Source organism: Delphinus delphis, chromosome 7 (assembly GCF_949987515.2).
Source record: "Delphinus delphis chromosome 7, mDelDel1.2, whole genome shotgun sequence".
In the NCBI taxonomy this organism is placed as follows: domain Eukaryota; kingdom Metazoa; phylum Chordata; class Mammalia; order Artiodactyla; family Delphinidae; genus Delphinus; species Delphinus delphis.
Window position 1 is genome coordinate 57,080,702 of NC_082689.1, and position 11,760 is coordinate 57,092,461.

At 39.4% G+C, this 11,760-nt stretch overlaps 1 pseudogene; it reads left to right on the forward strand.

Annotated features, from left to right (window-relative positions):
• Nucleotides 1-603: 603 nt before the first annotated feature.
• Nucleotides 604-1,094, forward strand: LOC132428116 (protein cornichon homolog 1 pseudogene; annotated as a pseudogene).
• The last annotated feature ends 10,666 nt before the right edge of the window (nucleotides 1,095-11,760 follow it).

Sequence of the window (11,760 nt, forward strand, 5' to 3'; positions counted from 1 at the left end):
GTGTACCGCAAAAAAAAAAAAAAAAAAAAAAAAGATATTTACTTCCCAGTTTGCATTTTAAGCTCACATGTATTTCATTAACACACATGAGCAAGAGCAATACACACATAGCAACAAATGAGCTTTCTTTACCAGCCATTGTGCAAAGTTAACGAGTGGCTATTTTTAAGGCTGATCTACTAGTATATGTAAATGTAAACACCTCTGTATGCAGTGGTGACATCTTTAAGTAATTGAAAGCTCAGCATGAAAATTGTGTCCAGCCTTAAGATCATTCTCAGTTAAAAGGTTAATCCTTTTAATAGTTAAATAGGCTGCCCTCTCAGATATATCTCAGAGAAGAGAATTTATTATATAAGGTATAATCTCATTGGGTATGCAAGGTAAATAACCTCATTAAGACTGGAATGTGAAGGAGATACTCTACTATTCAAATAGGGCAAAAGGGGGCCAACAAGTTAAAACAAAAGGCAGTTATGGAAAGTCAAGCACTGCTTTTATTTTGTGTTTCATATTTTGTGCTGAATAAGCAGATTAAAAGGGTGAGCTGCTTAGCTTCGAGAAGAGCCTAAAGAAAAGAGGCCTGCCCCGGCCACGGCGTTCAAGTTCGCGACCTTCTGCTACATGCTGGCGCTGCTGCTCACCGCTGCACTCATCTTCTCCACCATTTGGCATATTATAGCATTTGATGAGCTGAAGACTGATTACAGGAATCCTATAGACCAGTGTAATACCCTGAATCCTCTTGTCCTTCCAGAGTACCTCGTCCACGCTTTCTTCTGTGTCATGTTTCTTTGTGCAGCAGAGTGGTTACACTGGGTCTCAATATGCCCCTCTTGGCATATCATATTTGGAGGTATATGAGTAGACCAGTGATGAGTGGACCAGGACTCTATGACCCTACAACCATCATGAATGCAGATATTCTAGCATATTGTCAGAAAGAAGAATGGTGCAAATTAGCTTTTCATCTTCTAGCATTTTTTTACTACCTATATGGCATGATCTATGTTTTGGTGAGCTCTTAGAACAACACTCAGAAGAACTGGTCTGGTTAAGTGCACGCAAAAAGCCATCAAACGAAGGGATTCTATCCAGCAAGATCCTGTTTCCAAGAGTAGCCTATGGAATCTGATCAGTTACTTTAAAAAATGTCTCCTTATTTTTTAAATGTTTCCACATTTTTTGCTTGTGGAAAGACTGTTTTCATATGTTATACTCAGATAAAGAATTTAAATGGAATGACGTATAAATTAATATGAAATGATACCTCTGGTGTTGACAGGTTTGAACTTGCACTCCTTAAGGAACAGCCAAAATCCCTTGAATGACTGCATTAATTACTGACTGTCCTTAGTCCATTGGAAGCTTTTGTTTATAGAAGTTGTAGGGCTCATTTTGGTTTTATTGAAATGCCATTTAATTAAAAATTAGCTGTAGATATCAGGTGCTTCTGATGAAGTGAAAATATATATCTGACCTGTGGAAACTTCATGGGTTTCCTCATCTATCATGTAGGTGATTATATATGGATGCATTAAAAAAATGAGTGGGATTTTTTTTCCTTTGACTTGAAATATTATCCCTGTATATTGCATGAATGAGAGATTTCCCGTATTTCCACCAGAGTAATATACTTGCTTTAATTCTTTTTTTTTTTTTTACTTGCTTTAATTCTTAAGCATAAGTGAACATGATACAAAAATATATGCTGACTTACTTGTGAAGAATGCATTGAAAGCTATTTTAAATGTGTTTTGATTTGTAAGACATCACTTATTAAGAAACTGGTTATTATACTTAGTGTTCTAATCTGGTGGTAAAGATATTCTTAAGAGTTTGCAAGTACTTTAGATTTTCAAAACTGAATGAGAGAGAACATTGTATAACCGTCCTGCTGTTCCTTTAGTGCAATACAATAAAACTCTGAAATTAAGACTTAAAAAAAAAAAAAAGAAAAGAGGCCTGGATAAATCCTTTTGGTGAAAAGCAACAGATTAGAGTATAGACTGTTGGTCATGCATTAGTTGAATAATCTCAAAGAGTGGAAATTTTGATTTCCACGAGTGTGTCTTCAAAGGGCTATAAACAAAGTGATCCTTCCTGGATCTAAAACCCTGATAGACCTTGGACACTTGTTTCCCCAAAGCATGGGTACCCCTGATGGCTGACTTGATTAACTGTCCTCTCATTTGACTAAGCTCCCTTGTTACGTTGGAATTTCAAAATCATTACACTATGAAAAATTCCTCTTCCACGTAAGGTATTGGGCAATGGTCTCCTACCAATTAGTATCTACATTTATTGTCATCCACATCTATTTCATCTACTGTTATTGTCGTTTATGTATCATAAAAAAAAATTAAATTGCTCTTGCGCCTCCAAAATTGAATAATCCTAAAATGGAAGAGCTAGATGGGGCTTGGAGGTTATTTGGTTCAGGCTTCTGCCTCTAGATGGTTAAAGAAGTAATGCATAGGATTCTCAGATGTCTTCTATGTTCTCAGAAAATACCATGTCAACACTTGGATGACAGCTTTTCCAGGGGAGTCTGTAGCATGTTTCTGTAACAGGAATTAGCTCTTATGCAACTGGTAATTAGGAGAATGAGGCCAGTATAACTCAGAAGTCATGTTGGTCTTAGATGATTTTCCTCAGATCATTAATGTTTTGCATCAGCAAACAACAGCAGCTGAATGCAGCAAGCTAGAAGAACACAGAATATAGAACCTACAGCCAAACTAAGTTAAAGAGAAGACCAACCTGTGAACCATGTGCTTTGTCTTAGAAGTGCTGAGTGTGTGGTTCTCTCTGATCTTTGGGTATTTGGAACTTGTCTTCTCAAATCAGTAGCCTCTATCTTTCATTTCATCCCTTCCATCAAGCTGTCTTCTCTCCCTCTCCCTCTCTCTCTCTCTTTTTATTGTGGTGAAATATACATCTTTTTTTTTAAAAAAGGTAAAAATTAGGGCTTCCCTGGTGGCGCAGTGGTTGAGAATCTGCCTGCCGATGCAGGGGACACGAGTTCGTGCCCCGGTCTGGGAAGATCCCACATGCCGTGGAGCGGCTGGGCCCGTGAGCCATGGCCACTGAGCCTGCGCGTCCGGAGCCTGTGCTCCGCAACGGGAGAGGCCACAACAGTGAGAGGCCCGCGTACGACAACAACAACAAAAAAGGTAAAAATTCCTGTGTTTGCAGTAGTCTTTTAAATTAGTAAGTTAACGACTTTTTTAAAAAAAACTGAAAATATTTTTATTAGGTTTATTATTCTCTGTGTTGGTGTTTTCATTATAAAGTTGCCTAAGTTTTGAGTGGTTTGCTACTTTTTTTTCCCTATAAATCCTGTGATTTTGCAGAATGCAAGTATCATTTGAAACACATATATATCTTATAGTAGAAGAGCTTGTATTTCATTTTCTTAATGCATGTTGCATGACTCTTATAACTGATCATGTTCAGGGTTTGTCCTAGGAAACTAAACTAAGGTTGGAGCAGGATTATCTATAAAGAACGTAACAGGAGGAAGTTCCAAGATCAGCCAGGAGACTTGCTGAAGTTTTTGTGGGTTTATTAGTGTCAAAGTTCAGAAGTCTCACAACCTATCAGTCTTGGTGCAATGTTCTTATTCCTCAACCTCTTCTACTTCCAGTGAATGAGATATAAAATGCTGCCTAAGCTTATAGTGGTGACTTCTCTGAACTTTCCCACAACCAGTAAAAATAATTTTTGTGTCAAGAATATAGTTTGTTCAGTATACAATGAAGCCTCTTTCTAAACCTTTTTCAGTTACATAAGAATTCTGTATTTTCAGGTGGGTGTTTTATTTTCTGCTCTCTTCTCTGCCCCCCACACAGCACTCAGGACTCGCTCTGTCCTGCAATGCTCTTGCTCGTTACTGATTGGGCATATTACATGGACGTGATCTCATGGGTGCTATTTCAATTCAATGAGCAAGCATATATTCTTACTACATGTAGGGAACCCTGCTAATGAGTTCCTGTTAACTCTCCCAGATCAGAAATTGTTGTCTTATCAGAGACCTTCTAGAGGCAATGCCTTAAGCCAAGACAGCAACAGGACAGAATAGGGACTCAAGTATTCCTTAAGTGTCTCTTAAATCTCTTCAGGGACCAACCCTGATATTTTCCTGGATGACCTATTCTCTATGGTGTCTGCAGACAAGCTAGGATCCAGGGGAAGAAAGGTGTGGAGCTGATGGGCATCCATACCACAGAAGCTACCTTTATTTGATAACTGGTTTCATCCAAGATGTTAGTTTAATGACATGTGTGTGGTAGGTGTGTATGTGTTCAATTATTCCACAAAAGACTGTGAAAACTTCAGTGTCTCAACAACTAAATTTCTCTGTGCACAAAGCCACAGGGCTGGCCTGGCGTAGTGAAATTCCCATGAAATTGAATTGATCCTCAAATTATTGCTTAAATGATAGGACAGTTAGAACTTAAGAGCATATTAATACTAATGGGAATTCTTTAGCTAATGCTGTGAGACCAGTTGCGAACTGCACTAGGCAAGCTACAAAAAAAAAGCCATTATGGTCTTCTTTTCATTGATGCATGATTTGTTTTATTTAAAACATTTGAGGCTTAAAGTTTTTATACCATGCTCTATGAATAGAAGTGTAATGAGGTTGAAAACCAAAATAGTGCTCACCACTATTAGAAAAAGAAAAAGGAAAAAGAAGCTTTAGCTGAATGCTGCCCATTTGAATCTCTTTTTCTAAAAATCCAATTTAATTTTTTATTTCTTGTCTCATTAACCACAAGATTTAGAAAATAGAATGCTACTTGAGTAAAATAAGAGTGACAATGCAAAATATTTTTAAAGGGCTTAGTTTTTCTATTGATCTTCTCTTAAACATTTTAAAATTAAAATGTTCTTACATTATAAAGCTATTTTGCAATATGTGTGTGATTTATTCCTAAGTTTGAATCTACCTGAATTAAGCATATACTGAGCTTTTATTTATTCTTTGAAAATATAGTAGATAAAAAGCCTAAGTGTTTCTGATATTATGTTTTGTCATCTCCAGCGAAGAAGATTGAAATCTTGAGAAACAATTTTCTGAAGAAATGAAATCGTATGCCCTCCTGAACCCTTGGGGGAAAATAGCCTCTCTGTTTGCTCAGAATATGAAACAGTAAAACAGTGCAAGTAAAATGGACAGCCATGCCATGCATGTCACATTTCTATTTGTATTGTTTGAAATGATGTTTTAAAAAGATTTTCTGGGGTTTTATTTATTTGTTTAAGAAATAACTAGTACAAATAATATAGAATCTTGCTGATGTAAGAATTTCCAAATCAGATGTATTTATTTTCTGGGAAATGTGAGAGATTGCTTTGTAACCCTTGTGATCTATAACACAGAGAATATATAAAAAAAGGAAGATTTTGGAAGTATGAAGACAATCCTCCAGGATCTTTGTCTCCCGGACCATTAGGGGAGTTCTCAGTAGACTCAGTGGCCTCATAGGGTAGGCAAAAGAATAACTTATAGAGGAAGGAAACTTTTTAAAAGGCAAAATATGAAAATAATATATCTTAACTGCTATATTTTTCAAAGAGAAAATTATCACATTTAGAGGGAAGAATTTAGAGTGAAGAATTGTCCCTTCTCATCCCCCAAGGTAATAAATGTCCCCCTTGGGCTTGATGATAGTCCAGATAATTCAGTATTGTTGAGGTTGGAATGGAAGATTCTGTAAAATCCAAAGTAATCTTCTTTTTAAAACAAGTTTGCAGAATACATCCAAACACTTTTGGTGACACATCTCTTGTCAGATCTTGGGCTTAGGGGGAGGAGATTTTTCCTTCTCATTTATGAATCTGATTAGATAAACCATAAAAGTAAGATTTAAAAATTTTATTTTGCAGTTAAACTATATTATAAAATTATAACAGTATATAACTGAGCAAAATCACTTGTCAGAAGCAGTTTGTCAATAATGAATGAAAAAAATCTATCTCCATATTTATATTCAAGTGTTATTTCTGATGCCAAGTAGTTTTCTAAGCTGGATTACTCACCTTAATCAATAACCTTGGCTCCAAATATTTTGGCTCATTCCAAAGGACTAGACCTGCCTCCAAAGATAAATATTTGGTACCATTAAGAATATTTAGAGGGACTTCCCTGGTGGCACAGTGGTTAAGAATCCACCTGCCAATGTAGGAGACACGGGTTCGAGCCCTGGTCCAGGAAGATCCCACATGCCGTGGAGCAACTAAGCCGTGCGCCACAACTACTGAAGCCCGTGCGCCCTAGAGCCCGTGCTCTGCAACAAGAGAAGCCACTGCAATGAGAAGCCTGCACACCACAACAAAGAGTAGCCCCTGCTCGCCGCAACTAGAGAAAGCCTGCGTGCAGCAACGAAGACCCAACACAGCCAAAAATAAATAAATAAGTAAGTAAAAAAAAAAAAAAAAAAGAATATTTAGAGCATAGGTGGTAAGCTGTGAAGGCCATCCCCCAAATGGAGTTCCAATGCTGCTTTGAGACATGGCAGCCTCAGAGACCAAGTGTGTGGTCCTAGGTTGATGGCTTTAAATGAAAAAGCACACATTTGGGCTTTAGACTCTGGTATATTTATTTAAAAATCAGTTGCTTTACTGTGGAGTCATAACTTGTGTACCATTTGACTTAGAAATGCATCTCTTCCAGATTCTTTGTGTACTCGGGAAACTGTTGGGAGGTGCCATGTTTTAAAGCACATAGGATCCCCTAGCCCTAAAATTTCTGGCGTCAGAGAAGAGGGATGGTCTCGATAAGTGTGGGTGAAGCTGAATCACTTGACAGCATGAACTAAGGTATCTGTTGCCAATCTCTACCTTTAAGAAAGTGTCCCTTGGTCAAACTTTTTCCACTATGTATATGTCAATGATATTTTACATAGTGATACAGCAGCCCTTGCTTGCAGGTTGTTTATAAAGAGTTTCTGAGTATTTTTATGGAAATTAATTCTTTATGCTTGTGTTATTCAGGACCTTTTTGATTGCAAGTGGCAGAATTCCAGCTGGTTTAAGAAAGAGGTGAGTGTTTTGGAAGGCTACAGTTTTATCTTATATGACCTAAATTCAGGTCGGGGGGATACGTGGCTAGACCTTAGGGAAAATAGGATCTGGACATTCAAATGCCCTCAGAATTCCTGCTCTCTCCAACTCTCAGCTGTGTTTCTTTCTGCCTGTTGGTTTTGCCCTCAACTGCTGTAGATCACATGGCTGAGAACACATGGCCGATGATGCCAAGTCTTGTATCTCACGGCTCCGGGCACTAGATTGGCCAACTCCCACTTCTCAGTTTTAGTTCAGTCAAGACCAGATAGGCACACCTCTAGATCCATCAGTGGTAGCTAAATATCTCATGTAAGATCATGGCAGCCCCCACTGGGATCACATGGTTGAAAAGAAAGGGGGTGGGGAGACAAGTTCTCAAGACAAGGGAGGTTTGGAGCAGAAAACATGATAGCAGTCCATCACAATTTCCAGCCTAAACTGTAAGAGCCCCAGGGACACAGGTGGAAGTGTCTCAAGTAGAATGTTCTGAGGGCTCAATTCATGTTTGAAACTGGCTGCCTGCTGGATAACTTTTAGGGCTTGAAAAATATAGCTGTTCCGACTATAGAATTGGTAAGAGTAAATCTCCCACATTTCCTTGACCTCACCACATGGGCTATCTGTGGTGACACTGCAGTTGAGGATGTGGGCTCTGGAGCCAGACACCCTGCGTTGAAATCCTCCCTTCTGGCTCTGTGACCTTGGGCAAGTTACTTAACCCCCTGTATCTCAATTTCCTCATCTGTTAAATGGAGATAGTACCTTCATCCGAAGGATATCTAAAGATTCAATGAGGTTTCAATATCTGTACCTGACAAATAGTTGAGTGTAAAGAGTTAGATGTTATTCTTCTTCTTCTCATACTTACATAATTAGAAAAAGAAACAACAGGAAGAATGGTCTGTGTGTCTTTGCATGTGCTGCTCCTTCTGCTGGGATGGCCCTTTTCCTACTCTCTCAACATGCAAACCTCTAACTGAGCTAAAACTCCAGCTTCTCTCCTCTGGTTGCTCAAAGTGTCCTAAAGGCAGAAAACACGGACACACTATTGTGGGGTTGCTGATGCTGCTCTTTCCATGTCCCGTGAGAACTTTGAGAGTATGGACTGTTTCATTTCCATTATTTTAGAGTTTAGCAGATGAGAGAAGAACACTTTTTGGTGGGATTACTAAAAACATGCACATTTCAATTTTCTGTTGTTGGTGTTGCCTCTGCCATTCTTCCTGGCATTTCTTCCTTCAATTCTTGTCTTATTGAAATCCTACCAACCCTTCAAATCGCAGTTCAAATGCTGTATTTGGAGTCAGGCAGCCAGGTCTCTGCAATCTCTTAACACACTTTCCCCAGTCACATAGCACTGTTGTGTATCGTACATGTTGGTTTACCTAAAAATACACAAGACATAGAGATTTTGTTCTTATAGTTGCATAAGGAAACGGTGTAGTCAAATAAATGTACCTCTTTGCTTATGGGTAGACTATATGTAGTCAACCCTGGCTTTCCAAGAATCAGCTTAATATATTTTGGCCATGGCTCACGGGCCTGGCCGCTCCGCGGCATGTGGGATCTTCCTGGACCGGGGCACGAACCCGTCTCCCCTGCATCAGCAGGCGGACTCTCAACCACTGCGCCACCAGGGAAGCCCCAGCTTAATATATTTTTAAACATAGCTTTGTGCCTTATAGCCAGGAAAGAGTCCTTTTATTGCCTAAATTCTTATACTTAATTTTAAAAGTTGTTATCACATTCTTGGTAAAAACTGAGCCTATTAAAGTATTTATTCCATCATAAGATAAATTGGGAATTGATTCCTGATTCCATTAGCTTTTAATTTAACTCAAACTGTTAACCATAGAGAAGCCAAATAATCTTAAGAAGCCAAAAGAACATTTGCAAACTGGAAGAAGAAATATGTGGGATTTATGCTATTTCCTAGTAGGTGTCAGTGATAAGATTAAAAAGTAGCAAACAGTTTTTGGAAAAAGACGAGCTGCCTCTTTTGTTTTTGTTTTTTATTTTTTAATTCTTTTTCAAATTCTTTTCCCATTTAGGTTATTACAGAATATTGAGCAGAGTTCCCTGTGCTATACAGTAAGTCCTTGTTGGTTATCTATTTTAAATATAACAATGCATACATGTCAATCCCAGACTCCCAATCTATCCCTCCCCCCATCCTTCCCCCCGGTAACCATAAATTCATTCTCTAAGTTTGCGAGTCTGTTTTGTAAATAAGTTCATTTGTATCATTTTTTTAGATTCTGCATATAAGCGATATCATATGATATTTTTCTTTCTCTGACTTACTTCATTTAGTATCATACCAGATGCCTGTTTTGGAACTGTGAATTACAACTGAGGATAGCCGTTGTCCTAGGTCCCCTGCATTGTGAATAATTATGGACAGAAGTATTCACAATATCAAGTTGTATAAAAGTGCTTGTCTGCACTTTTTATGGTTCAGGTGGTCATTTTGTTCCAAGAGGAGGTGCCATATTGGATGGAGATGGGAACAACTTGGAATTGTTTCTAGTTCCAGCTTTAGTCCCTTGTCCATAAACACAGAGGACATAATACCTGTGTTGGTTAGGATCCAAAGGCATGAGATCTGGGAGTGTGTGTCTGGGAGCCCTAATATCCTTTCTGTTTCATTGTTGGCAAGCCTTTATTTTTCCACCCCACAAATAGCAAGTATTCATTCGTGGGATATTTTATTTAGGTATTCATTAGTATTAAAAAACAATGTGCTGAGCTTCCCTGGTGGCGCAGTGGTTGAGAGTCCGCCTGCCGATGCAGGGGACACGGGTTCGTGCCCCGGTCCGGGAAGATCCCACATGCCGCGGAGCAGCTGGGCCTGTGAGCCATTGCCGCTGAGCCTGTGCGTCCGGAGCCTGTGCTCTGCAACGGGAGAGGCCGCAACTGTGAGAGGCCCACGTACGGCAAAAAAACCCCCACAAAAAACATACAAAAAACCCACAGTATCTTAAGCCACTATTTCTGTTGGCTGGCTTCTAAATAGGTCACCATGGCTTTGTCTTCAAAAGTCCAACAGAACAGCCTGAAACGTTTTAAAATGCAGGGATGCTGTGTCAAGTAACTTGCTAGACTGGTCTTTTTTCCCCCGGTGACCTGATGGATTTCCAGAGCTGATCCTTTCATCTGATTACATCTCCCAGCCTCCATCTGAAGACTTCCTATCACCTGTTTTTCTCTTTCCAATTCTCTCCTCACTCTCTCTTCCCCTCCAGCATCTCTTCTTCACTAGCAGTTTCCTATTAGCCCAGAGACTCAGGCTTTTGACATCCCCAAAGAATCTTTCCTGCATCCCACCTCTCTTACACTTACCTCATTCCTTCCTCTTCCCAGCCAAGTAGCTGAAAAAGAAAAGTCTATTCCTGATGCCTCCACTTTAACTCCAGAGTCTGGCTTCTATCTCCAGCATTTACTGCAACTACCCTTTCAAAAGTCACAGATGTTCAGCTAATGTCCAGCTCAATGGCCTTTCTCTACTGCCCCACTCCACTAGGCACTGTTGACACTAGGCACTCCACCCCCAACTGGTCCTTCGGCAAATTCACTTTCCTTATTCAAGATCACTGCTAGTTCTGGCCTCCTTTCTCAGTCCCCTTCAATGGCCGGCCTTCCTCTGCCCCACCCACTATTAGTGGTCGACACTGCTGTTGGCCCTTTTCTTGCTTCTTTATACTTTTTTTTTACTGGTGAACTCAATCATCCCCATGGTTTTAGCTATAGCGTATACCCACATTCTGATAACTCCAAATTTCGTATTCCTGGAACTGAGGTGGTCATAAACGACATCTGATCCCATAACATTTTATTTCCAACTATTCATTCCCTGTATCACTATCAGTTATCTTTAAAAATTTTAATTCTAATTATGTCATTTCTCTGCTTAAGATTCTCCAGTGCCTCCTCACCATGCACAGGATAAAGGCCAAATCACACACATGGCACAGGCATGTAAAGTGCTTCCCAATCCCTACTTAAGCTTCAGTCACCCCAAACGCCAGGCTATCCTTGAACCCTCTGGGTCCTGGATGCCTCTAGGCCTCTGCTCCAGCTCATCCCTCTCCCTGATCTTCTCCTTCTTGGTTTGATGCTTGAGGACTCCTTATTTCTAAGGTCCAAGTTAATTTCAACTCCTCTGTGAAGCTTTCTCTGATTCTCCCTTCCCCGAAGCCTAGGATAGAATGAACCCACTCCTCTATCGTGCTTTTCTCGCACTTGATTTATACTCTGTAGAGACAGTATATTGTCATTATTAATGTGTCTGTTTCCTGCTAGAATGTAAGGGCCCTGAAGGTAGGGATAATATCTCATTCATTTATCCATCTTATGTCCTTATTTCCTAACACAGTCTGGCATATACAAATGCTCAATAAATGTGTACTGATTGATGAGTGACTAACTTGACTAAACCAGTTGATGATTTTGGTGAAGTGTAGCCCCTGCCTATAATTATATTATGTCATATATCAAAGAGCACAAATAATAAGATAACTTCCCTCGAAGTTATAATCACCCTGATATTTTCCCAATTATCTAATCCCAGTGTTCTTGTGATTGTTATCAGCAATGAAGCATCTACAAGTACTGTTCATTTGATGATGACAGTTTTTGAAAACGATTTTCAGTCTTTTCCAATTTTCATCCCTTAGCATCAGC